The sequence below is a fragment of the Solanum lycopersicum genome, chromosome 6 (assembly GCF_036512215.1).
Source record: "Solanum lycopersicum chromosome 6, SLM_r2.1".
Lineage (NCBI taxonomy): Eukaryota > Viridiplantae > Streptophyta > Magnoliopsida > Solanales > Solanaceae > Solanum > Solanum lycopersicum.
In genome coordinates, this window is record NC_090805.1 from 12,781,605 (window position 1) to 12,806,889 (window position 25,285).

Sequence of the window (25,285 nt, forward strand, 5' to 3'; positions counted from 1 at the left end):
AGTACGTGCACTCCAAGGGTGGTGATGTCATGCCACGCCCAACGTCGTTCGACTGTGTGTGTTGTCCAAAGGCGGTGATATCATGCCACGCCTGACGTCGTTCGACCATTTGTGCTGACCAAGGGTGATGATGGCATGCCACGCCTGACGTCGTTTGACCGTGTGGTCTGCCCTAACGAGATGATGGCATGTCACGCCCGACGTCATCCGACTGTGCGTGTAGTCCAAGGGTGGTGATGTCATGCCACGCCCAACGTTGTCTGACCGTGTGTGCATTCCAAGGGCGGTGATGTCATGCCATGCCCGACTTTGTCCGACCGTGCGTGCAGTCCAAGGGTGGTTATGTCATGCCACGCCCGACGTTGTCGACCGTTTGTGCTGCTCAACGGCGATGATGGCATGCCACGCCCGATGTCATTCGACCGTGTGTGCTTCCCAAACACGATGATGTCATGCCACTCCCGACGTCGTTCAATCGTGTATGCAGTCCAAACGAGATGGTGACATGTCAAGCCCGACGTCATCAGACCGTGCGTGTAGACTAAAGTCGATGATGGCATGCCACGCACGCTGTTGTCCGACCGTGTGTGCTATCCAACCGTGGTCATGTCATGCCACGCCCGACGTCATCCAACAGTACGTGCAGTCTAAGGGCTCTTATGTCATGACACACCCGACGTCATCCGACCGTGCCTGCAGTCCAAGGGCGGTGATGTCATGCCTCATCCGACGTCGTTCGACCGTGTGTGCTGTCCAGAGGCGGTGATGTCATGCCACACCCGACGTCGTCTAACTGTGCGTAAAGTCCAAGGGCGGTGATGTCATGCCACGGCCGACGTCATTCGACCTTAAATGCCGCACAAACGCGATGATGGCATGCCACGCCCGACGTCGTTCGACCATGTGTGTTGTCCAAGGGCGGTGATGTCATGCCATGCCCGACTTTGTCAGACCGTGCGTGTAGTCCAAGGACGGTGATGTCATGCCACGCCCGACGTCTTCGACTGTGTGTGCTGTCCAAGGTTAGTGATTTCATACCACGCACAACGTTGTCCGCCTTAGTGTGATGTCCAAGGGCGGTGATGACATGTCACTCCTAAAAAGCCGACTCTGCGTGCTATCCAAGGGCGGTGATGTCATCCCATGCCCTACGTTACCGATCATGTGTTCTGTCCAAGGTCAGTGATGTCATGCCACATCCGAAATCGTCCGACCGTGCGTATAGTCAAACGGAGGGGATGTCATGCCACGGCTGACGTCGTTCGACTGTGCGTGCTGCCCAAAGGCGATGATTGCATGCCACGCCCGACGTCATTCGTTTGTGTGTGCTGCCCAAACACGATGATGGCATGCCACGCCTGACGTCTTTCAACCGTGTATGTTGTCCAAAGGCGGTGATGCCATGTCACGCCCAACGTCATTCTACCGTCTGTGCTGTCTAAAGGCGGTGATGTCATGCCATGCCTGACATCGTCCGACCATGCGTGTAGTCCAAGGGCGGTGATGTCATGTCACGCCCAATATCGCTCGACCGTGTGTACTGCCCAAACGCGTTGATGGCATGCCACGCCTGACGTCGTTCAACCGTGTATAATGTCCAAAGGTGGTGATGGCATGCCACGCCCGACGTCGTTCGACCGTGTGTGCTGTCCAAGGGCGGTGATGGCATGCCACGTGCAATGTCGTTCGATCGTGTGCGCAGTCCAAGGGTGGTGATGTCATGCCACGACAAATGTCATCTTATCGTGCGTGCAGTCCAACGGCGGTGATGTCATGCCACGCCCGACGTCATTCGACCGTTTGTACTGCCCAAAGGCGATGATGGCTTGCCACGCCCGACGTCGTTCGTTTGTGTGTGCTGCCCAAACGAGATGATGGCATGCCACGCCTGACGTCGTTCAACCGTGTATGTTGTCCAAAGGCGGTGATGTCATATCACGCCCAACGTCATTTGACCGTGTGTGCTGTCTAAAGGCGGTGATGTCATGCCACTCCTGACATCGTCCAACCATGTGTGTAGTCCAAGGGCGGTGATTTCATGTCACGCCCGATGTCGTTCGAACGTGTGTGCTGCCCAAACGCGTTGCTGGCATGCCACACCCGACATCGTTCGACCGTGTATGCTTTCCAAAGGCGGTGATGGCATGCCACGCTTGACGTCGTTCGACCGTGTGTGCTGTCCAAGGGCGGTGATGTCATGCCACGCAACGTCATTCGACCGTGTGTGCTGTCCAAGGGTGGTTATGTCATGCCACGCCTGTTATCATCTGACCGTGCGTGCAGTCAAAGAGTGGTGATGTCATGCCAAGCTTGACTTCATCCGACTGTGAATGTAGTCCAAGGGAAGTGATGTTATGCCACGCCCGACGTAGTTCGATCGTGTTTTGCTATCCAAGGGCGGTGATGTCATGCCACGCCCGACATTGTCCGACCGTGCGTGCAGTCCAAGGGCGGTGATGTAATGCCACGCCCGACGTCGTTCGATCGTGCATGCAGTGCAAGGGCGGTGATGTCATGCCACGCCCAACATTGTCCGACCGTGTGTGATGTCTAAGGGCGGTTATGTCATGCCATGCCTGACGTGATTCGACCGTCTGTGCTGCCCAAAAGCGATGATGACATGCCATGCGCGACGTTGTTCGACCGTATGTGCTTCCCAAACGCGATTTTGGCATGCCACGCCCAACATCGTTTGACCGTGTATGCTGTCCAAAGGCGGTGATGGCAAGTCACGCCCGATGTTGTTCGACCGTGTGTGCTGTCCAAGGGCGGTGATGGCATGCCACGCACGACGTCGTTTGACCGTGTGTGCTGTCCAAGGGCGCTGAGGACATGCCACGACCGATCTCATCCGACCGTGCGTGCAGTCCAAGGGCGGTGATGTAATGCCACGCCCGACGTCATCCGACCGTGCGTGCAGTCCAAGGGCAGTGATGTCATGCCACGCCCGACATCGTTCTACCGTGTGTGTTGTCCAAGGGAGGTGATGTCATGTAACGCCCAACGGCGTCCGTGCGTGCAGTCCAAGGGTGGTGATGTCCTGCCACGACCAACGTCGTTCGACCTTTTGTGCTGCCCAAACGCGATGATAACTTGCCACGCCTAACGTCGTTCGACCGTGTGTGTTGTCCATGGGTGGTGATGTCATGCCACGCCCAACGTTGTCCGATCGTGCGTGTAGTCCAAGGGCGGTGATGTCATGCCACGCCCGACGTCGTTCGATCGTGCATACAGGCCAAGGGCGGTGATGTCATGCCTTGCCCGACGTCGTCCGACCGTGTGTGATGTCTAAGGGCGGTTATGTCATGCCACGTCCGACGTCATTCGACTGTCTGTGCTGCCCAAAATGCGATGATGGCATGCCATGCGCGACGTTGTTCGACCGTGTGTGCTTCCCAAACGCGATTTTTGCATGCCACACCCGATGTCGTTTGACCGTGTATACTGCCAAAGGCGGTGATTGCATGTCACGCCTGATGTTGTTCGACCGTTTGTGCTGTCCAAGGGCGGTGATGGAATGCCACACAGGACGTCGTCTGACCGTGTGTGTTGTCCAAGGGCGCTGATGACATGCCATGATCGATCTCATCTGACCGTGCGTGCAGTCCAAGGGCGGTGATGTCATGCCACGCCCGACGTCATCCGACCGTGCCTGCAGTCCAAGCGTGGTGATGTCATGCCACGCCCGATGTTGTTCTACCATGCGTGTTGTCCAAGGGCGGTGATTGCATGTCTCGCCCGATGTTGTTTGACCGTGTGTGCTGTCCAAGGGCAGTGATGGAATACAACGCACGACGTCGTCTGACCGTGTGTTCTGTCCAAGGGCGCTGATGACATGCCACGATCGATCTCATCCGACCGCGCATGCAGTCCAAGGGCGGTGATGTCATGCCACGCCCGACGTACTCCGACCATGCATGCAGTCCAAGGGCGGTGATGTCATGCCACGCCCGACGTTGTTTTACCGTGTGTGTTGTCCAAGGGCGGTGATGTCATGCAACGCCCGACGGCGTCTGCCCGTGCATGCAGTCCAAGGGCGGTGATGTCATGCCACGACCAACGTCATTTGACCTTTTGTGCTTCCCAAACGCGATGATGACATACCACGCCTAACGTCGTTCGACCGTGTGTGTTGTCCAAGCGGTGATGTCATGCCACGCCTGACATTGTCCGACCGTGCGTGTAGTCCAAGGGAGGTGATGTCATGCCATGCTCGACGTCTTCGACCGTGTGTGCCGTCCAAGGATGGTGATGTCATGCCACGCTTGACATCGTTTGACTGTGCGTGCCGTCCAAGGGCTATGATGGCATGCCATGCCCAACGTCGTTTGATCGATTGTGCTGTCCAGACGCGGTGATCGCATTTCACACCTGACGATGCCGACCGTGTGTGCTATCGAAGGGCGGTGATGTCATGCCATGCCCGACGTTGCAGACCGTGTGTTCTGTCCAAGGTCGGTTATGTTATGCCACGCCTGACGTCGTCAGACCGTGCGTGTAGTCCAAGGGCGGTGATGTCAAGCCACGTCCGACGTCGTTCAACCGTTTGTGCTGCCGGAGGCGATGATGGCATGCCACGCTCGACGTCATCCAACAGAGCGTGCTGTCCAAGGGCGGTGATGTCATGCCACGCCCGACGTCATTCGACCATTTGTGCTGCCCAAAGGCAATGATGGTGTGCCACGCCCGACGTCGTTTGACCGTGTGTGCTGCCCAAACGCGTTGATGGCATGCCACGCCCGACGTCGTTCGACCAGGTATGCTGTCCATAATTGGTGATGGCATGCCACGCCCAACGTCGTTCGACTGTGTGTGATACCCAAGGGCGATGATGGCATGCCACAACCAACGCCGTCCGATAGTGTGAGCTATCCCAAAGGCGATTATGGCATGCCACGCTCGACGTGATTCGACCATGTGAGTTGTCCAAAGGCGGTGATGGCATTTCACGCCTGACGTTGATCGACCATGTTTAACATCCAATGGCTATGATCGCATGCCACGCCCAAAGTCATTCGACCGTTTGTGCTGCCCAAAAGCGATGATGGCATGCCACGCCTGAATTTGTTCGACCGTGTGTGCTGTCCAAAGGCTGTGATGTCATCCCACGCCCGACGTAGTCTAACCGTGTGTGCTGCCCAAAGGCGGTGATGTCATGCCATGCCCGACGTCGTCCGACCGTGTGTGCTGTCCAAAGGCGGTGATGTCATGCCACACCCGACGTTTCAGACCGTGTATGCTATCCTAGGGTGGTGATGGCATGTTACGCCTGACGCCGTCCGACAGTGTGAGCTAGCCCAAAGCCGATGATGGCATGCCATGCCCGACGTCATTCGACCATGTGAGTTGTCCAAAGGCGGTGATGGCATGTCACGTCTGGCGTTGTTCGAAAGTGTTTGTCGTCCAAGGGCTATGATTGCATGCCACGCCCAACGTCGTTCGACCGTGTGTGCTGCCCAAAAGCGATGATGGCATGCCACACCCAACATCATCCAACCGTGCGTGCAGTCCAAGGGCAATGATGTCATGCCATGCCCTACGTCGCACAACTGTGTGTGCTGTCCAAAGGAGGTGATGTCATGCCGCGCCTGACATCGTTCGACCGTGTGTGCTGCCTAATGGCAATGATGTCATGCCACGCCTGACATCGTTCAACCTTTTGTGCTGCCCAAATGCGATTGTGGCATTCCACGGGCGACGTCGTTCGACCGTGTGTGCTGCCAAAAGGTGATGATGGCATGCCACGCCCGACGTCTATCAACCGTATGTGTTTTCCACAGGCGGTGATGGCATGTCACGCCAGATGTCATCTGACCATGTGTGCTGTCCAAGGGCTGTAATGTCATGCCATGCCCGACGTTGCCGACCGTGCGAGCGTTCCAAGAGCGGTGACGTAATGCCACACCTGAGGTTGCTGACCGTGTGTGCTATCCAAGGGCGTTGATGTCATGACACGCCTTACGTCATCTGACCGTGCGTGCCGTCCAAGGGTGGTGATGTCATGCCACACCCGACGTCATCCGACCATACGTGCAGTCCTAGGGCGGTGATGACATGCCACGCCTGACGTCGTTTGAACGTTTGTACAGCCAAAAGGCGATTATGGCATGCCACGCCCGACCTCATTAGACCGTGTGTGCTGCCCAAAGGCGATGATCGTATGCCACACCCAACGTCGTTCAACCGTGTGTTGTCCAAAGGCGGTGATGTCATGCCACGCCCGACGTCATCCGACCGTGCGTGCCGTCCAAGGCGGTGATGTCATTCCATGCCTAACGTCGTTCAACCGTTTGTGCTTCCCAAAGGCGATGATGGCATGCCATGCCCGACGTCGTTAGACTAGATGTGCTTCCCAAGGACGATGATGGCATGCCATGCCTGACGTCGTTCGAGCGTGTATGTTGTTCAAAGGTGGTGATGGCATGTCATGTCCGACGTCGTTCGATCGTGTGTGATATCCAAGGCAGTGATGTCATGCCACGCTCGACGTCGTTCGGCCGTGTGTGCTGCCAAAAGGCGATGATGGCATGCCACGCCCAATGTTGTTTGACCGTGTGTGCTGTCCAAAGGCAGTGATGGCATGTTAAGCCTGACAACGTTCTACCGTGTTTGCCTTCCAAGGTTTATGATGGCATGCCACGCCCGATGTTGTTCAAGCGTTTATTCTACCTTAAGGCGATGATGGCATGCCACACCCGACTACCTTCGACTGTGTGTGCTTTCCAAAGGCGGTGATGGGATGCCACGCCAGACGTCGTTCGACCGTGTGTGCTGTCCAAAGGTGGTGATGTCATGCCACGCCCGACGTTGCCGACCGTGTGTGCTGCCCAAGGGAGGTGATGTCATGCCACGCTCGACGTCGTCCGACCGTGTGTGTTGTCCAAGGGCGGTGATGTCATGCCACGCCCCACTTTGCCGACCGTGTGTGCAGTCCAAGGGGGGTGATGTCATGCCACGCCCGACGTTGTTGACCGTGCGTGATGTCCAAGGGAGGTGATGTAATGCCACTACTGACGTTACAGACTGTGTGTGTTTTCCAAGGTCGGTGATGTCATGCCATACCCGACGTCGTCTGACCGTGCGTGTACTCCAAGGGAGGTGATGTCATGTCACGCCCGACGTCGTTCGATCGTGTGTGTTGTTTAAGGGCGGTGATGTCATGCCACGCCCGACGTCATCCGACCGTGCCTGCAGTCCAAGGGCGGTGATGTCATGCCTTGTCCGACCTCGTTCGACCGTGTGTGCTGTCCAAAGGCGGTGATGTCATGCCACACCCGACGTCGTCTGACTGTGCCTGCAGTCCCAGGGCGGTGATGTCATGCCACGCCCGATGTCATCCAACAATACATGCAGTCCAAGAATGGTGATGTCATGCCACACCCGACGTCATCCGATCGAGCCTGCAGTCCAAGCATGGTGATTTCATGCCACGCCTGACGTCGTCTGATTGTGTGTGTTGTGCAAAGGCGGTGATGTCAGGTCACGCCCGATGTAGTCCGACCGTGTGTGCTGCCCAAGGGCGGTGATGTAATGCCACGCCTGACGTCGTTCGACCGTGTGTACTATCAAAGTCCGATGATGTCATGCCACGCCTGACATTGCCGACCGTGTGTATTGTCCAAGGGCGGTGATGTTATGCCACGCCTGACATCGTTCCACGATTTGTGCTGCCCAAACGAGATGATGGCAGGTCACTCCCGACGTCATCCGACCTTGCGTGTAGCCCAAGGGCGGTGATGTCATGAACCGCCCAATGTCGCTCGATCGTGTGTGCTGCCCAAAGGCGATGATGGCATGCCACGCCCGACGTTGTCCGTTTGTGATTGCAGCCCAAGGGCGGTTATGTCATGTTACTCTCGACGTTATTCGACCGTTTGTGCTTCTCAAAGGCGATGATGGCATGCCACGCCCGACGTCGTTCGACCGTGTGTGCTTCTAAAACACGATGATGGCATGCGACGCCTGACGTCGTTCGACCGTTTATGCTGCCCTAACGAGATGATGGCATGTCACACCCGACGCCATCGGACTGTGCGTTTTGTCCAAAGGCGGTGATGGAATGTCACACCCGACTTCGTTTGACCGTGTGTGCTGTCCAAGGGCGGTGATGTCATGCCACACCCGACGTCATAAAACAGTATGTGCAGTCCAAGGGCGGTGATGTCATGCCACACCCGACGTCATCCAACAGTACGTGCACTACAAGGGCGGTGATGTCATGCCACGCCCAACGTCGTTCGACTGTGTGTGTTGTCCAAAGGCGGTGATATCATGCCACGCCTGACATCGTTCGACCATTTGTGCTGACCAAGGGTGATGATGGTATGCCACGCCTGACGTCGTTCGACCGTGTGGTCTGCCCTAACGAGATGATGGCATGTCACGCCCGACGTCATCCGACTGTGCGTATAGTCCAAGGGTGGTGATGTCATGCCACGCCCAACGTTGTCTGACCGTGCGTGCATTCCAAGGGCGGTGATGTCATGCCATGCCCGACTTTGTCCGACCGTGCGTGCAGTCCAAGGGTCGTTATATCATGCCACGCCCGACGTTGTCGACCGTTTGTGCTGCTCAACGGTGATGATGGCATGCCACGCCCGATGTCATTCGATCGTGTGTGCTTCCCAAACACGATGATGTCATGCCACTCCCGACGTCGTTCAATCGTGTATGCAGTCCAAACGAGATGATGACATGTCAAGCCCGACGTCATCAGACCGTGCGTGTAGACTAAAGTCGATGATGGCATGCCACGCACGCTGTCGTCCGATCGTGTGTGCTATCCAACCGTGGTCATGTCATGCCACGCCCGACGTCATCCAACAGTACGTGCAGTCTAAGGGTGCTTATGTCATGACACACCCGACGTCATCCGACCGTGCCTGCAGTCCAAGGGCGGTGATGTCATGCCTCGTCTGACGTCGTTCGACCGTGTGTGCTGTCCAGAGGCGGTGATGTCATGCCACACCCGACGTCTTCTTACTGTGCGTAAAGTCCAAGGGCGGTGATGTCATGCCACGGCCGACGTCATTCGACCTTAAATGCCGCGCAAACGCGATGATGGCATGCCACGCCCGACGTCGTTCGACCATGTGTGTTGTCCAAGGGCGGTGATGTCATGCCACGCCTGACGTCGTTCGACTGTGCGTGCTGCCCAAAGGCGATGATTGCATGCCACGCCCGACGTCATTCGTTTGTGTGTGCTGCCCAAACGCGCTGATGGCATGCCACGCCTGACGTCTTTCAACCGTGTATGTTGTCCAAAGGCGGTGATGTCATGTCACGCCCAATGTCGTTCGACCGTGTGTACTGCCCAAACGCGTTAATGGCATGCCACGCCTGACGTCGTTTGACCGTGTATGCTGTCCAAAGGTGGTGATGGCATGCCACGCCCGACGTCGTTCGACCGTGTGTGCTGTCCAAGGGCGGTGATGGCATGCCACGTGCAACATCATTCGATCGTGTGCGCTGTCCAAGGATGGTGATGTCATGCCACGCCTAATGTCATCTTATCGTGCGTGCAGTCCAACGGCGGTGATGTCATGCCACGCCCGACGTCATTCGACCGTTTGTACTACCCAAAGGCGATGATGGCATGCCACGCCCGACGTCATTCGTTTGTGTGTGCTGCCCAAACGAGATGATGGCATGCCACGCCTGACGTCGTTCAACCGTGTATGTTGTCCAAAGGCGGTGATGTCATATCACGCCCAACGTCATTCGACCGTGTGTGCTGTCTAAAGGCGGTGATGTCATGCCACTCCTGACATCGTCCAACCATGTGTGTAGTCCAAGGGCGGTGATTTCATGTCACGCCCGATGTCGTTCGAACGTGTGTGCTGCCCAAACGCGTTGCTAGCATGCCACACCCAACGTCGTTCGACCGTGTATGCTTTCCAAAGGCGGTGATGGCATGCCACGCTTGACGTCGTTCGACCGTGTGTGCTGTCCAAGGGCGGTGATGTCATGCCACGCAACGTCATTCGACCGTGTGTGCTGTCCAAGGGTGGTTATGTCATGCCACGCCTGTTATCATCTGACCGTGCGTGCAGTCAAAGAGTGGTGATGTCATGCCAAGCTTGACTTCATCCGACTGTGAATGTAGTCCAAGGGCAGTGATGTTATGCCACGCCCGACGTAGTTCGATCGTGTTTTGCTATCCAAGGGCGGTGATGTCATGCCACGCCCGACATTGTCCGACCGTGCGTGCAGTCCAAGGGCGGTGATGTCATGCCACGCCCGACGTCGTTCGATCGTGCGTGCAGTGCAAGGGCGGTGATGTCATGCCACGCCCGACATTGTCCGACCGTGCGTGCAGTCCAAGGGCGGTGATGTCATGCCACGCCCGACGTCGTTCGATCGTGCGTGCAGTGCAAGGGCGGTGATGTCATGCCACGCCCGACATTGTCCGACCGTGTGTGATGTCTAAGGGCGGTTATGTCATGCCATGCCTGACGTCATTCGACCGTCTGTGCTTCCCAAAAGCGATGATGACATGCCATGCACGACGTTGTTCGACCGTATGTGCTTCCCAAACGCGATTTTGGCATGCCACGCCCAACGTAGTTTGACCGTGTATGCTGTCCAAAGGCGGTGATAGCAAGTCACGCCCGATGTTGTTCAACCGTGTGTGCTGTCCAAGGGCGGTGATGGCATGCCACGCACGACGTCGTTTGACCGTGTGTGCTGTCCAAGGGCACTGAGGGTATGCCACGACCGATCTCATCCGACCGTGCGTGCAGTCCAAGGGCGGTGATGTCATGCCACACCCGAGGTCATCCGACCGTGCGTGCAGTCCAAGGGTGGTGATGTCATGCCACGCCCGACATCGTTCTACCGTGTGTGTTGTCCAAGCGAGGTGATGTCATGCAACGCCCAACGGCGTCCGTGCGTGCAGTCCAAGGGTGGTGATGTCCTGCCACGACCAACGTCATTCGACCTTTTGTGCTGCCCAAACGCGATGATGACTTGCCACGCCTAACGTCGTTCGACCGTGTGTGTTGTCCATGGGTGGTGATGTCATGCCACGCCCAACGTTGTCCGATTGTGCGTGTAGTCCAAGGGCGGTGTTGTCATGCCACGCCCGACGTCGTTCGATCGTGCATACAGGCCAAGGGCGGTGATGTCATGCCTCTTCGACGTCGTCCGACCGTGTGTGATGTCTAAGGGCGGTTATGTCATGCCACGTCCGACGTCATTCGACTGTCTGTGCTGCCCAAAATGCGATGATGGCATGCCATGCGCGACATTGTTCGACCGTGTGTGCTTCCCAAACGCGATTTTTGCATGCCACACCCGACGTCGTTTGACCGTGTATACTGCCAAAGGCGGTGATGGCATGTCACGCCGATGTTGTTCGACCGTGTGTGCTGTCCAAGGGCGGTGATGGAATGCCACACAGGACGTCGTCTGACCGTGTGTGCTGTCCAAGGGCGCTGATGACATGCCACGATCGATCTCATCCGACCGTGCGTGCAGTCCAAGGGCGGTGATGTCATGCCACGCCCGACGTCATCCGACCGTGCCTGCAGTCCAAGCGCGGTGATGTCATGCCACGCCCGACGTTGTTCTACCATGCGTGTTGTCCAAGGGCGGTGATGGCATGTCTCGCCCGATGTTGTTTGACCGTGTGTGCTGTCCAAGGGCAGTGATGGAATGCCACGCACGACGTCGTCTGACCGTGTGTGCTGTCCAAGGGCGCTGATGACATGCCACGATCGATCTCATCCGACAGCGCATGCAGTCCAAGGGCGGTGATGTCATGCCACGCCCGACGTCATCCGACCGTGCGTGCAGTCCAAGGGCGGTGATGTCATGCCACGCCCGACGTTGTTGTACCGTGTGTGTTGTCCAAGGGCGGTGATGTCATGCAACGCCCGACGGCGTCCGCCCGTGCATGCAGTCCAAGGGCGGTGATGTCATGCCACGACCAACGTCATTTGACCTTTTGTGCTTCCCAAACGCGATGATGACATACCACGCCTAACGTCGTTCGACCATGTGTGTTGTCCAAGCGGTGATGTCATGCCACGCCTGACGTTGTCCGACCGTGCGTGCAGTCCAAGGGCAGTGATGTCATGTTACGCTCGACGTTATTCGACCATTTGTACTTCTCAAAAGCGATGATGGCATGACATGCCTGACGTCGTTCGACCGTGTGTGCTTCCAAAACACGATGATGGAATGCCGCGCTTGACGTCGTTCGACTTTGTACGCTGCCTAAACGAGATGATGGCATGTCACACCCGACGTCATCGGACCGTGCGTGTAGTCCAAGGGCGTGATTGCATGCCACGCCTGACGTCGTCTGACCGAGTGTGATGTCCAAGGGTGATGATGGCATGCCACGCGCGACGTCGTCTTATCGTGTGTGCTGTCGAAGTGCGGTGATGTCATGCCACGCCCGACGTCATCCAACAGTATGTGCAGTCCAAGAATGGTGATGTCATGCCACGCCTGACATCATCTGATCATGCCTGCTGTGCAAGGGCGGTGATGTCATGCCACGCCTGACGTCGTTCGATCATTTATGTTGCCCAAAGTGATGATGCCATGCCACGCCCGACGTCGTTCGACCATGTGTGCTGCCCAAATGAGATGATGGGTTGTCACACCTGACGTCATCCGACCGTGCGTGTTGTCTAAGGGCGGCGATGTCATGCCTCGCCCGATGTCGTTCGACTGTGTGTGCTGCCCAAAGGCGATGCTGGCATGCCACACCCGACGTTATCCGACCGTGCGTGCAGCCCAAGGGCGGTGATGTCATGATACGCTCGACGTTATTCGACCGTTTGTGCTGCTCAAAGGCGATGATGGTATGACACGCCTGACGTCGTTCGACCATGTGTGCTTCGCAATCACGATGATGGCATGCCACGCCCCACGTCATTCGACCGTGTATGCTACCTAAACGAGATGATGGCCTGTCAAGCCCGACATCATCGGACCGTGCGTGTAGTCAAAAAGGGGTGATGGCATATCACGCCTGACTTCGTTCGACAGCGTGTGCTGTCCAAGGGCTGTGATGGCATGCCACGCGCGCCGTCATTCGACCGTGTGTGCTGTCCAAGAGCGGTGATGTCATGACACGCCCGACGTCATTTAATAGTACGTGCAGTCCAAGGGCGGTGATGTCATGTTACGCTCGACGTTATTCGACCGTTTGTGCTGCACCAAGGCGATGATGGCTTGCCACGCCCGACGTCATTCGAACGTGTGTGCTGTCCAAAGGCGGTGATGTCATGCCACGCCCGACATCGTCCGACCGTACGTGTAGTCCAAGGGCGATGATGTCATGCCATGCCAGATATCGTTCGACCGTGCGTGCAGTCCAAGGGAGGTGATGTCATGCCACGCCCGACGTCGTCCGACCATGCGTGCAGTCCAAGGGCGGTGATGTCATGCCACGCCCGACGTCATCGGACCGTGCGTGTAGTCCAAAGGGGGTGATGGCATATCACGCCTGACTTCGTTCGACAGCGTGTGCTGTCCAAGGGCGGTGATAACATGCCACGCCTGCCGTCATCCGACCGTGTGTGCTGTCCAAGAGCGGTGATGTCATGACACGCCCGACGTCATTTAACAGTACGTGCAGTCCAAGGACGATGATGACATGTTACACTCCACGTTATTCAACCGTTTGTGCTGCACAAAGGCGATGATGGCTTGCAACGCCCGATGTCATTCGAACATCTGTGCTGTCCAAAGGCGGTGATGTCATGCCACGCCCGACATCGTCCGACCGTGCGTGTAGTCCAAGGGCGATGATTTCATGCCACGCCCGATGTCGTTCGATCGTGCGTGCAGTTCAAGGGAGGTGATGTCATGCCACGCCCGACGTCGTCTGACCATGCGTGCAGTCCAAGGGCGGTGATGTCATGCCACACCCGATGTCGTCCGACCGTGCGTGCACTCCAAGGGCGGTGATGTCATGCCACGTCTGACGTCGTTCGATCGTGTGTGATGTCCAAGGGCGTGATTGCATGCCACGCCCGACGTCGTCTGACCGAGTGTGATGTCCAAGGGTGATGATGGCATGCCACGCCCGACGTCATTCAACCGTGTGTGTTGTCCAAAGGCAGTGATGTTATGCCACACACGACGTAGGCTGGCCGTGTGTACTGCCCAAGGGCAGTTATGTAATGCCACGCCCGAAGTCATCGTACCGTGTGTGCTGTCCAAGGGCTGTGATATCATGCCACGCCCGACGTTGCCGATCGTGTGTGCTGTCTAAGGGCGATGATGTCATGCCACACCCGATGTTGCCGACTGTGTGTGCTGTCCAAGGCCGATGATGTCATTCCATGCCCAACGTCAACTGATTGTGTGTGCTGTGCAAAGGCGTTGATGTCAGGCCATGCCCGATGTAGTCCGACCATGTGTGTTACCCAAGGGCGGTGATGTAATGCCTCGCCCGACATCGTATTACCGTGTGTACTATCAAAGTCCGGTGATGTCATGCCACACCTGGCATTGCCGATCGTGTGTGCTTTCCAAGGGCGGTGATGTCATGCCACGCTTGACGTCGTTCGACCATTTGTGCTGCCCAAAGGCAATGATAGCATGCCAAGCTCGACGTGTTCGACCGTGTATGCTGCCCAAACGAGATGATGGCATGTCACGCCTGACGTCATCCGAACGTGAGTGTAGTCCAAGGGCGGTGATGTCATGCCACGCCCGATGTCGTTCGACCGTGTGTGATTCCCAAACACGATGATGGCATGCCACGCCCGACGTCATTCGACCGTGTATACTGCCCAAATGAGATGATGGCTTGTCAAGCCCGACGTCATCGGACCGTGTGTGCTGCCTAAAGACGATGATGGCATGCCACACCCGACGTTGTCCGTCCGTGCGTGCAGTCGAAGGGCGGTGATGTCATGTTACGCTCGATGTTATTCGACCATTTGTGCTGCTCAAAAGCGATGATGGCAAGACATGCCTGACGTCGTTCGACCGTGTGTGCTTCCCAAACACGATGATGGAATGCCGCGCCTGACATCGTTTGACCGTGTATGCTGCCTAAACGAGATGATGGCATGTCACACCCGACATCATCGGACCGTGCGTGTAGTCAAAACGCGGTGATGGCATGTCACACCCGACTTCGTTCGACAGTGTGTGTTGTCTAAGGGCGGTGATGGCATGCCACGCGTGCCGTCGTCCGACCGTGTGTGTTGTCTAAGTGCGGTAATGTCATGCCACGCCCGACGTCATCCAACAGTACGTGCAGTCCAAGAATGGTGTTGGCATGCCACGCCCGACATCATCTGATCGTGCCTGCTGTCCAAGGGTGGTGATGTCATGCCACACACGACGTCGTTCGATAGTGTGTGCTGTCCAAAGGCGGTGATGTCATGCCACGCCTGACGTTGTTCGATCATTTGTGCTGCCCAAAGTGATGATGGCATGCCACGCCCGACGTCGTTCGACCGTGTGTGCTGCCCAAATGAGATGATGGCATGTCACACCCGACGTCATCCGACCGTGCGTGTAGTCTAAGGGCGGTAATGTCATGCCACGCCCGATGTCGTTCGACTGTGTGTGTTGCCCAAAGGCGATGATGGCATGCCAAACCCGACGTTGTCCGACCGTGCGTGCAGCTCAAGGGCGGTGATGTCATGATACGCTCGATGTTATTCGATCGTTTGTGCTGCTCAAAGGCGATGATGGCATGACACGCCTGACGTCGTTCGACCGTGTGTGCTTCCCAAACACGATGATGGCATGCCACGCCCGACGTCATTCGACCGTGTATGCTGCCCAAACGAGATGATGGCATGTCAAGCCCGATGTCATCGGATCGTGCGTGTAGTCCATAGGGGGTGATGACATATCACGCCTGACTTCGTTCGACAGCGTGTGCTGTCCAAGGGCGGTGATGGCATGCCACGCCCGCCGTCATCCGACCGTGTGTGCTGTCCAAGAGCGGTGATGTCATGACACGCCTGACGTCATTTAACAGTACGTGCAGTCCAAGGGCTGTGATGTCATGCCACGCCCGACGTCATCCGACCGTGCCTGCAGTCCAAGGGCGGTGATGTCATGCCTTGTCCGACCTCGTTCGACCGTGTGTGCTGTCCAAAGGCGGTGATGTCATGCCACACCCGACGTCGTCTGACTGTGCCTGCAGTCCCAGGGCGGTGATGTCATGCCACGCCCGATGTCATCCAACAATACGTGCAGTCCAAGAATGGTGATGTCATGCCACACCCGACGTCATCCGATCGAGCCTGCAATCCAAGCATGGTGATTTCATGCCACGCCTGACGTCGTCTGATTGTGTGTGTTGTGCAAAGGCGGTGATGTCAGGTCACGCCCGATGTAGTCCGACCGTGTGTGCTGCCCAAGGGCGGTGATGTAATGCCACGCGCGACGTCATTCGACCGTGTGTACTATCAAAGTCCGGTGATGTCATGCCACACCTGACATTGCCGACCGTGTGTATTGTCCAAGGGCGGTGATGTCATGCCACGCCTGACATCGTTCCACGATTTGTGCTGCCCAAACGAGATGATGGCAGGTCACTCCCGACGTCATCCGACCTTGCGTGTAGCCCAAGGGCGGTGATGTCATGCAACGCCCAATGTCGCTCGATCGTGTGTGCTGCCCAAAGGCGATGATGGCATGCCACGCCCGACGTTGTCCGTTTGTGATTGCAGCCCAAGGGCGGTTATGTCATGTTACGCTCGACGTTATTCGACCGTTTGTGCTGTTCAAAGGCGATGATGGCATGCCACGACCGACGTCGTTCGACCGTGTGTGCTTCTAAAACACGATGATGGCATGCGACGCCTGACGTCGTTCGACCGTTTATGCTGCCCAAACGAGATGATGGCATGTCACACCCGACGCAATCGGACTGTGCGTTTTGTCCAAAGGCGGTGATGGAATGTCACACCCGACTTCGTTGGACCGTGTGTGCTGTCCAAGGGCGGTGATGTCATGCCACACCCGACGTCATAAAACAGTATGTGCAGTCCAAGGGCGGTGATGTCATGCCACACCCGACGTCATCCAACAGTACGTGCACTCCAAGGGTGGTGATGTCATGCCACGCCCAACGTCGTTCGACTGTGTGTGTTGTCCAAAGGCGGTGATATCATGCCACGCCTGACGTCGTTCGACCATTTGTGCTGACCAAGGGTGATGATGGCATGCCACGCCTGACGTCGTTTGACCGTGTGGTCTGCCCTAACGAGATGATGGCATGTCACGCCCGACGTCATCCGACTGTGCGTGTAGTCCAAGGGTGGTGATGTCATGCCACGCCCAACGTTGTCTGACCGTGTGTGCATTCCAAGGGCGGTGATGTCATGCCATGCCCGACTTTGTCCGACCGTGCGTGCAGTCCAAGGGTGGTTATGTCATGCCACGCCCGACGTTGTCGACCGTTTGTGCTGCTCAACGGCGATGATGGCATGCCACGCCCGATGTCATTCGACCGTGTGTGCTTCCCAAACACGATGATGTCATGCCACTCCCGACGTCGTTCAATCGTGTATGCAGTCCAAACGAGATGGTGACATGTCAAGCCCGACGTCATCAGACCGTGCGTGTAGACTAAAGTCGATGATGGCATGCCACGCACGCTGTTGTCCGACCGTGTGTGCTATCCAACCGTGGTCATGTCATGCCACGCCCGACGTCATCCAACAGTACGTGCAGTCTAAGGGCTCTTATGTCATGACACACCCGACGTCATCCGACCGTGCCTGCAGTCCAAGGGCGGTGATGTCATGCCTCATCCGACGTCGTTCGACCGTGTGTGCTGTCCAGAGGCGGTGATGTCATGCCACACCCGACGTCGTCTAACTGTGCGTAAAGTCCAAGGGCGGTGATGTCATGCCACGGCCGACGTCATTCGACCTTAAATGCCGCACAAACGTGATGATGGCATGCCACGCCCGACGTCGTTCGACCATGTGTGTTGTCCAAGGGCGGTGATGTCATGCCATGCCCGACTTTGTCAGACCGTGCGTGTAGTCCAAGGACGGTGATGTCATGCCACGCCCGACGTCTTCGACTGTGTGTGCTGTCCAAGGTTAGTGATTTCATACCACGCACAACGTTGTCCGCCTTAGTGTGATGTCCAAGGGCGGTGATGACATGTCACTCCTAAAAAGCCGACTCTGCGTGCTATCCAAGGGCGGTGATGTCATCCCATGCCCTACGTTACCGATCATGTGTTCTGTCCAAGGTCAGTGATGTCATGCCACATCCGAAATCGTCCGACCGTGCGTATAGTCAAACGGAGGGGATGTCATGCCACGGCTGACGTCGTTCGACTGTGCGTGCTGCCCAAAGGCGATGATTGCATGCCACGCCCGACGTCATTCGTTTGTGTGTGCTGCCCAAACACGATGATGGCATGCCACGCCTGACGTCTTTCAACCGTGTATGTTGTCCAAAGGCGGTGATGCCATGTCACGCCCAACGTCATTCTACCGTCTGTGCTGTCTAAAGGCGGTGATGTCATGCAATGCCTGACATCGTCCGACCATGCGTGTAGTCCAAGGGCGGTGATGTCATGTCACGCCCAATATCGCTCGACCGTGTGTACTGCCCAAACGCGTTGATGGCATGCCACGCCTGACGTCGTTCAACCGTGTATAATGTCCAAAGGTGGTGATGGCATGCCACGCCCGACGTCGTTCGACCGTGTGTGCTGTCCAAGGGCGGTGATGGCATGCCACGTGCAATGTCGTTCGATCGTGTGCGCAGTCCAAGGGTGGTGATGTCATGCCACGACAAATGTCATCTTATCGTGCGTGCAGTCCAACGGCGGTGATGTCATGCCACGCCCGACGTCATTCGACCGTTTGTACTGCCCAAAGGCGATGATGGCTTGCCACGCCCGACGTCGTTCGTTTGTGTGTGCTGCCCAAACGAGATGATGGCATGCCACGCCTGACGTCGTTCAACCGTGTATGTTGTCCAAAGGCGGTGATGTCATATCACGCCCAACGTCATTCGACCGTGTGTGCTGTCTAAAGGCGGTGATGTCATGCCACTCCTGACATCGTCCAACCATGTGTGTAGTCCAAGGGCGGTGATTTCATGTCACGCCCGATGTCGTTCGAACGTGTGTGCTGCCCAAACGCGTTGCTGGCATGCCACACCCGACATCGTTCGACCGTGTATGCTTTCCAAAGGCGGTGATGGCATGCCACGCTTGACGTCGTTCGACCGTGTGTGCTGTCCAAGGGCGGTGATGTCATGCCACGCAACGTCATTCGACCGTGTGTGCTGTCCAAGGGTGGTTATGTCATGCCACGCCTGTTATCATCTGACCGTGCGTGCAGTCAATGAGTGGTGATGTCATGCCAAGCTTGACTTCATCCGACTGTGAATGTAGTCCAAGGGCAGTGATGTTATGCCACGCCCGACGTAGTTCGATCGTGTTTTGCTATCCAAGGGCGGTGATGTCATGCCACGCCCGACATTGTCCGACCGTGCGTGCAGTCCAAGGGCGGTGATGTAATGCCACGCCCGACGTCGTTCGATCGTGCATGCAGTGCAAGGGCGGTGATGTCATGCCACGCCCAACATTGTCCGACCGTGTGTGATGTGTAAGGGCGGTTATGTCATGCCATGCCTGACGTGATTCGACCGTCTGTGCGTCCCAAAAGCGATGATGACATGCCATGCGCGACGTTGTTCGACCGTATGTGCTTCCCAAACGCGATTTTGGCATGCCACGCCCAACATCGTTTGACCGTGTATGCTGTCCAAAGGCGGTGATGGCAAGTCACGCCCGATGTTGTTTGACCGTGTGTGCTGTCCAAGGGCGGTGATGGCATGCCACGCACGACGTCGTTTGACCGTGTGTGCTGTCCAAGCGGTGATGTCATGCCACGCCTGACGTTGTCCGACCGTGCGTGTAGTCCAAGAGAGGTTATGTCATGCCATGCTTGACGTCTTCGACCGTGTGTGCCGTCCAAGGATGGTGATGTCATGCCACGCTTGACATCGTTTGACTGTGCGTGTCGTCCAAGGGCTATGATGGCATGCCATGCCCAACGTCGTTTGATCGATTGTGCTGTCTAGACGCGGTGATGGCATTTCACACCTGACGATGCCAACCGTGTGTGCTATCGAAGGGCGGTGATGTCATGCCATGCCCGACGTTGTAGACCGTGTGTTCTGTCCAAGGTCGGTTATGTTATGCCACGCCTGACCTCGTCAGACCGTGCGTGTAGTCCAAGGGCGGTGATGTCAAGCCACGTCCTACGTCGTTCAACCGTTTGTGCTGCTGGAGGCGATGATGGCATGCCACGCCCGACGTCATCCGACAGAGCGTGCTGTCCAAGGGCGGTGATGTCATTCCACACCCGACGTCATTCGACCATTTGTGCTGCCCAAAGGCAATGATGGTGTGCCACGCCCGACGTCGTTTGACCGTGTGTGCTGCCCAAACGCGTTGATGGCATGCCACGCCCGACGTCGTTCGACCGTGTATGCTGTCCATAATTGGTGATGGCATGCCACGCCCAACGTCGTTCGACCGTGTGTGATACCCAAGGGCGATGATGGCATGCCACAACCGACGCCGTCCGATAGTGTGAGCTATCCCAAAGGCGATGATGGCATGCCACGCTCGACGTGATTCGACCATGTGAGTTGTCCAAAGGCGGTGATGGCATTTCACGCCTGACGTTGATCGACCATGTTTAACATCCAAGCGCTATGATCGCATGCCACGCCCAAAGTCGTTCGACCGTATGTGCTGCCCAAAAGCGATGATGGCATGCCACGCCTGAATTTGTTCGACCGTGTGTGCTGTCAAAAAGCTGTGATGTCATCCCACGCCCGACGTAGTCTAACCGTGTGTGCTGCCCAAAGGCGATGATGTCATGCCATGCCCGACGTCGTCCGACCGTGTGTGCTGTCCAAAGGCGGTGATGTCATGCCACACCCGACGTTTCAGACTGTGTATGCTATCCTAGGGTGGTGATGGCATGTTACTCCTGACGCCGTTCGACAGTGTGAGCTAGCCCAAAGCCGATGATGGCATGCCATGCCCGACGTCATTCGACCATGTGAGTTGTCCAAAGGCGGTGATGGCATGTCACGCCTGGCGTTGTTCGAAAGTGTTTGTCGTCCAAGGGCTATGATTGCATGCCACGCCCAACGTCGTTCGACCGTGTGTGCTGCCCAAAAGCGATGATGGCATGCCACACCCAACATCATCCAACCGTGCGTGCAGTCCAAGGGCAATGATGTCATGCCATGCCCTACGTCGCACAACTGTGTGTGCTGTCCAAAGGAGGTGATGTCATGCCGCGCCTGACATCGTTCGACCGTGTGTGCTGCCTAATGGCAATGATGTCATGCCACGCCTGACATCGTTCAACCTTTTGTGCTGCCCAAATGCGATTGTGGCATGCCACGGGCGACGTCGTTCGACCGTGTGTGCTGCCAAAAGGTGATGATGGCATGCCACGCCCGACGTCTATCAACCGTATGTGTTTTCCACAGGCGGTGATGGCATGTCACGCCAGATGTCATCTGACCATGTGTGCTGTCCAAGGGCTGTAATGTCATGCCATGCCCGACGTTGCCGACCGTGCGAGCGTTCCAAGAGCGGTGATGTAATGCCACACCTGAGGTTGCTGACCGTGTGTGCTATCCAAGGGCGTTGATGTCATGACACGCCTTACGTCATCTGACCGTGCGTGCCGTCCAAGGGTGGTGATGTCATGCCACACCCGACGTCATCCGACCATACGTGCAGTCCTAGGGCGGTGATGACATGCCACGCCTGACGTCGTTTGAACGTTTGTACAGCCAAAAGGCGATTATGGCATGCCACGCCCGACCTCATTAGACCGTGTGTGCTGCCCAAAGGCGATGATCGTATGCCACACCCAACGTCGTTCAACCGTGTGTTGTCCAAAGGCGGTGATGTCATGCCACGCCCGACGTCATCCGACCGTGCGTGCCGTCCAAGGCGGTGATGTCATTCCACGCCTAACGTCGTTCAACCGTTTGTGCTTCCCAAAGGCGATGATGGCATGCCATGCCCGATGTCGTTAGACTAGTTGTGCTTCCCAAGGACGATGATGGCATGCCATGCCTGACGTCGTTCGAGCGTGTATGTTGTTCAAAGGTGGTGATGGCATGTCATGTCCGACGTCATTCGATCGTGTGTGATATCAAAGGCAGTGATGTCATGCCATGCTCGATGTCGTTCGGCCGTGTGTGCTGCCAAAAGGCGATGATGGCATGCCACGCCCAATGTTGTTTGACCGTGTGTGCTGTCCAAAGGCAGTGATGGCATGTTAAGCCTGACAACGTTCTACCGTGTTTGCCTTCCAAGGTTTATGATGGCATGCCACGCCCGATGTTGTTCAAGCGTTTATTCTACCTTAAGGCGATGATGGCATGCCACACCCGACTTCCTTCGACTGTGTGTGCTTTCCAAAGGCGGTGATGGGATGCCACGCCAGACGTCGTTCGACTGTGTGTGCTGTCCAAAGGTGGTGATGTCATGCCACGCCCGACGTTGCCGACCGTGTGTGCTGCCCAAGGGAGGTGATGTCATGCCACGCTCGACGTCGTCCGACCGTGTGTGTTGTCCAAGGGCGGTGATGTCATGCCACGCCCCACTTTTCCGACCGTCTGTGCAGTCCAAGGGGGGTGATGTCATGCCACGCCCGACGTTGTTGACCGTGCGTGATGTCCAAGGGAGGTGATGTAATGCCACTACTGACGTTACAGACTGTGTGTGTTGTCCAAGATCGGTGATGTCATGCCATACCCGACGTCGTTTGACCGTGCGTGTACTCCAAGGGAGGTGATGTCATGTCACGCCCGACGTCGTTCGACCGTGTGTGTTGTTTAAGGGCGGTGATGTCATGCCACGCCTGACGTCGTCCGACCGTGTGTGCTTCCCAAAGGCGATGATGGCATGCCACGCTTGAGGTCGTTCAACCATGAGTGCTGTCCAAAGGCGGTGATGTCATGCCACACCCGAGGTCGTCCGATCGTGCATGCCGTCCAAGGGCGGTGATGTCATGCCACGCCCGACGTCGTTCGACCGTGTGTGCTGCCCAAGGGTGGTGAAGTCATGCCACGCCTTACGTCGTCCGACCGTGGATGCATTCCTAGGGGGGTGATGTCATGCCACGCTCGACGTCATTCGACCGTTTGTGATACCCAAGGGCGATGATGGCATGTCACGCCCAACATCGTTCTATCGGGTGTGCTGCCAAAAGCGATGATGGCATGCCAAACCCGACATCGTTTGACCGTGTGTGCTGTCCAAAGGAGGTTATGGCATGTCACGCTCTACTTCATTTGACTGTGTGTGCTCTCTAAAGGCGGTGATGTCATGCTACGCCCGACGTCGTTCGACCGTGTGTGCTTCTCAAAGGCGATGATTGCATGCCTTGCCCGACGTTGTTCGACTGTGTGTGTTGTCCAAAGGCGGTGATGGCATTTCACACCTGACGTCGTTCGATCGTGTTTGCCATCTAAGGGCTATGATGGCATGCCACGCCCGATGTGGTTTGACCGTGTGTGCTGCCCAAAGGTAATGATGGCATGCCACGCTCAACGTCGTTCGACCGTGTGTGCTGTCCAAAGGCGGTGATGGTGAATCACACCCGACGTTGGTCTACCGTGTGTGCTATCCAAAGGCGGTGATGTCATGCCACACCCGATGTTTTTGGACCTTGTGTGCTGCCCAAAGGCGATGATGGCATGCCACGCCCGATGTCGTTCGACCGTGTGTGCTGTCCAAAGGCGGTGATGGCATGTCATGCCTGACGTCGTTCGACCGTCTTTGCTGTCCAAGGGCTTTGATGGCATACCACGCCCGACGTCATTCAACCGTGTGTACTACCAAAAGGCGATGATTGCATGCCACGCCTGACGTCGTTCAACCGTTTGTGCTGTCCAAAGGCGGTGATGTGATGCCACGCCTGACATCGTTCGACCGTGCGTGCCATCCAAGGGCGGTGATTTCATGCCACGTTCGACGTTGTTCGACAGTGTGTGCGGTCCAAGGGCGGTGAAGTCATTCCATGCCTGACGTTATCGACCGTGCATGTAGTCCTAGGGTGGTGATGTCATGCCATGCCCGACGTCGTTCGATCATTATTGCTGCCCAAAGGCGATGATGGCATGCCACGCCCGACGTCGTAAGATCAGGTGTGCTGCCAAAAGGCAATGATGGCATCCCACGCCCGACGCCGTTCGACCGTGTGGACTGCCCAAAGGCGATGATGGCATGCCACGCCCAACGTCATTCGACCGTGTGTGCTGTCCAAAGACCAACGATGTCATGCCACGCCTGACGTCGATCGACCATGTGTGCTGTCCAAGGGCTATGATGGAATACCACTCCCAACGTTAATCGACCGTGTGTGCTGTCCAAAGGCGGTGATTTCATGTCACGTTTGACATCGTCCTACCGTGCGTGCCATCCAAGGGAGGTGATGTCATGCCACGCCCCAGGTCATCTGACCGTGTAAGTTGTCCAAGGGCGGTGATGTCATTTCACGCCCGACGTTGTCGACCGTGTGTGCTGTCCAAGGGCGATGATGTAATGACATTGCTGACGTTGCCGACCGTGTCTGCTATCCAAGGGCGGTGATGTGATGCCACGCCCGACAAGGTCGATGATGTCATTCCACGCCCGATGTCGTCGGATTGTGCATGTACTCCAAGGGCGGTGATGTCATGCCACGCCTTACATCGTTCGACTGTGTGTGCTTTCCAAGGGCGGAGATGTCATGCCACGCCCGACGTCGTCCGACCGTTTGTGCTGCCAAAGATGATGGTGGCATGCACGCCCGACTTCATTTGACCGTGTGTGCTTCCTTTAAGGCGATGATGGCATGCCACGCTCGACGTCGTTCGACCGTGTGTGCTGTCCAAAGTCGATAAGGGCGGTGATGTCATGCCACGCCTGACGTCTTTCGACCGTGTGTTATGTCCAAGGGCGGTAATGTCATGCCACACCCGATGTCGTCTAGCCGGGTGTGTTGTCCAAGGGCTGTAATGTCATGTCATGCCTGACGTCGTTCGATTGTGTGTGCAATCCGAGGGGGTGATGTCATGCCACGCCCTACGTCGTTCGATCGTGTGTACAGTCCAAGGGCGGTGATGTAATGCCACTCCTGACGTTACCGACTATATGTGTTGTCCAAGGTTGGTGATGTCATGCCATACTCGACGTCGTCCGACTGTACGTGCAGTCCAAAGGCGGTGATATCATGCTACGCCTGACGTCGTTCCACCGTGTGTGCTATCCAAAGGCGGTGATGGCATGTCAAGC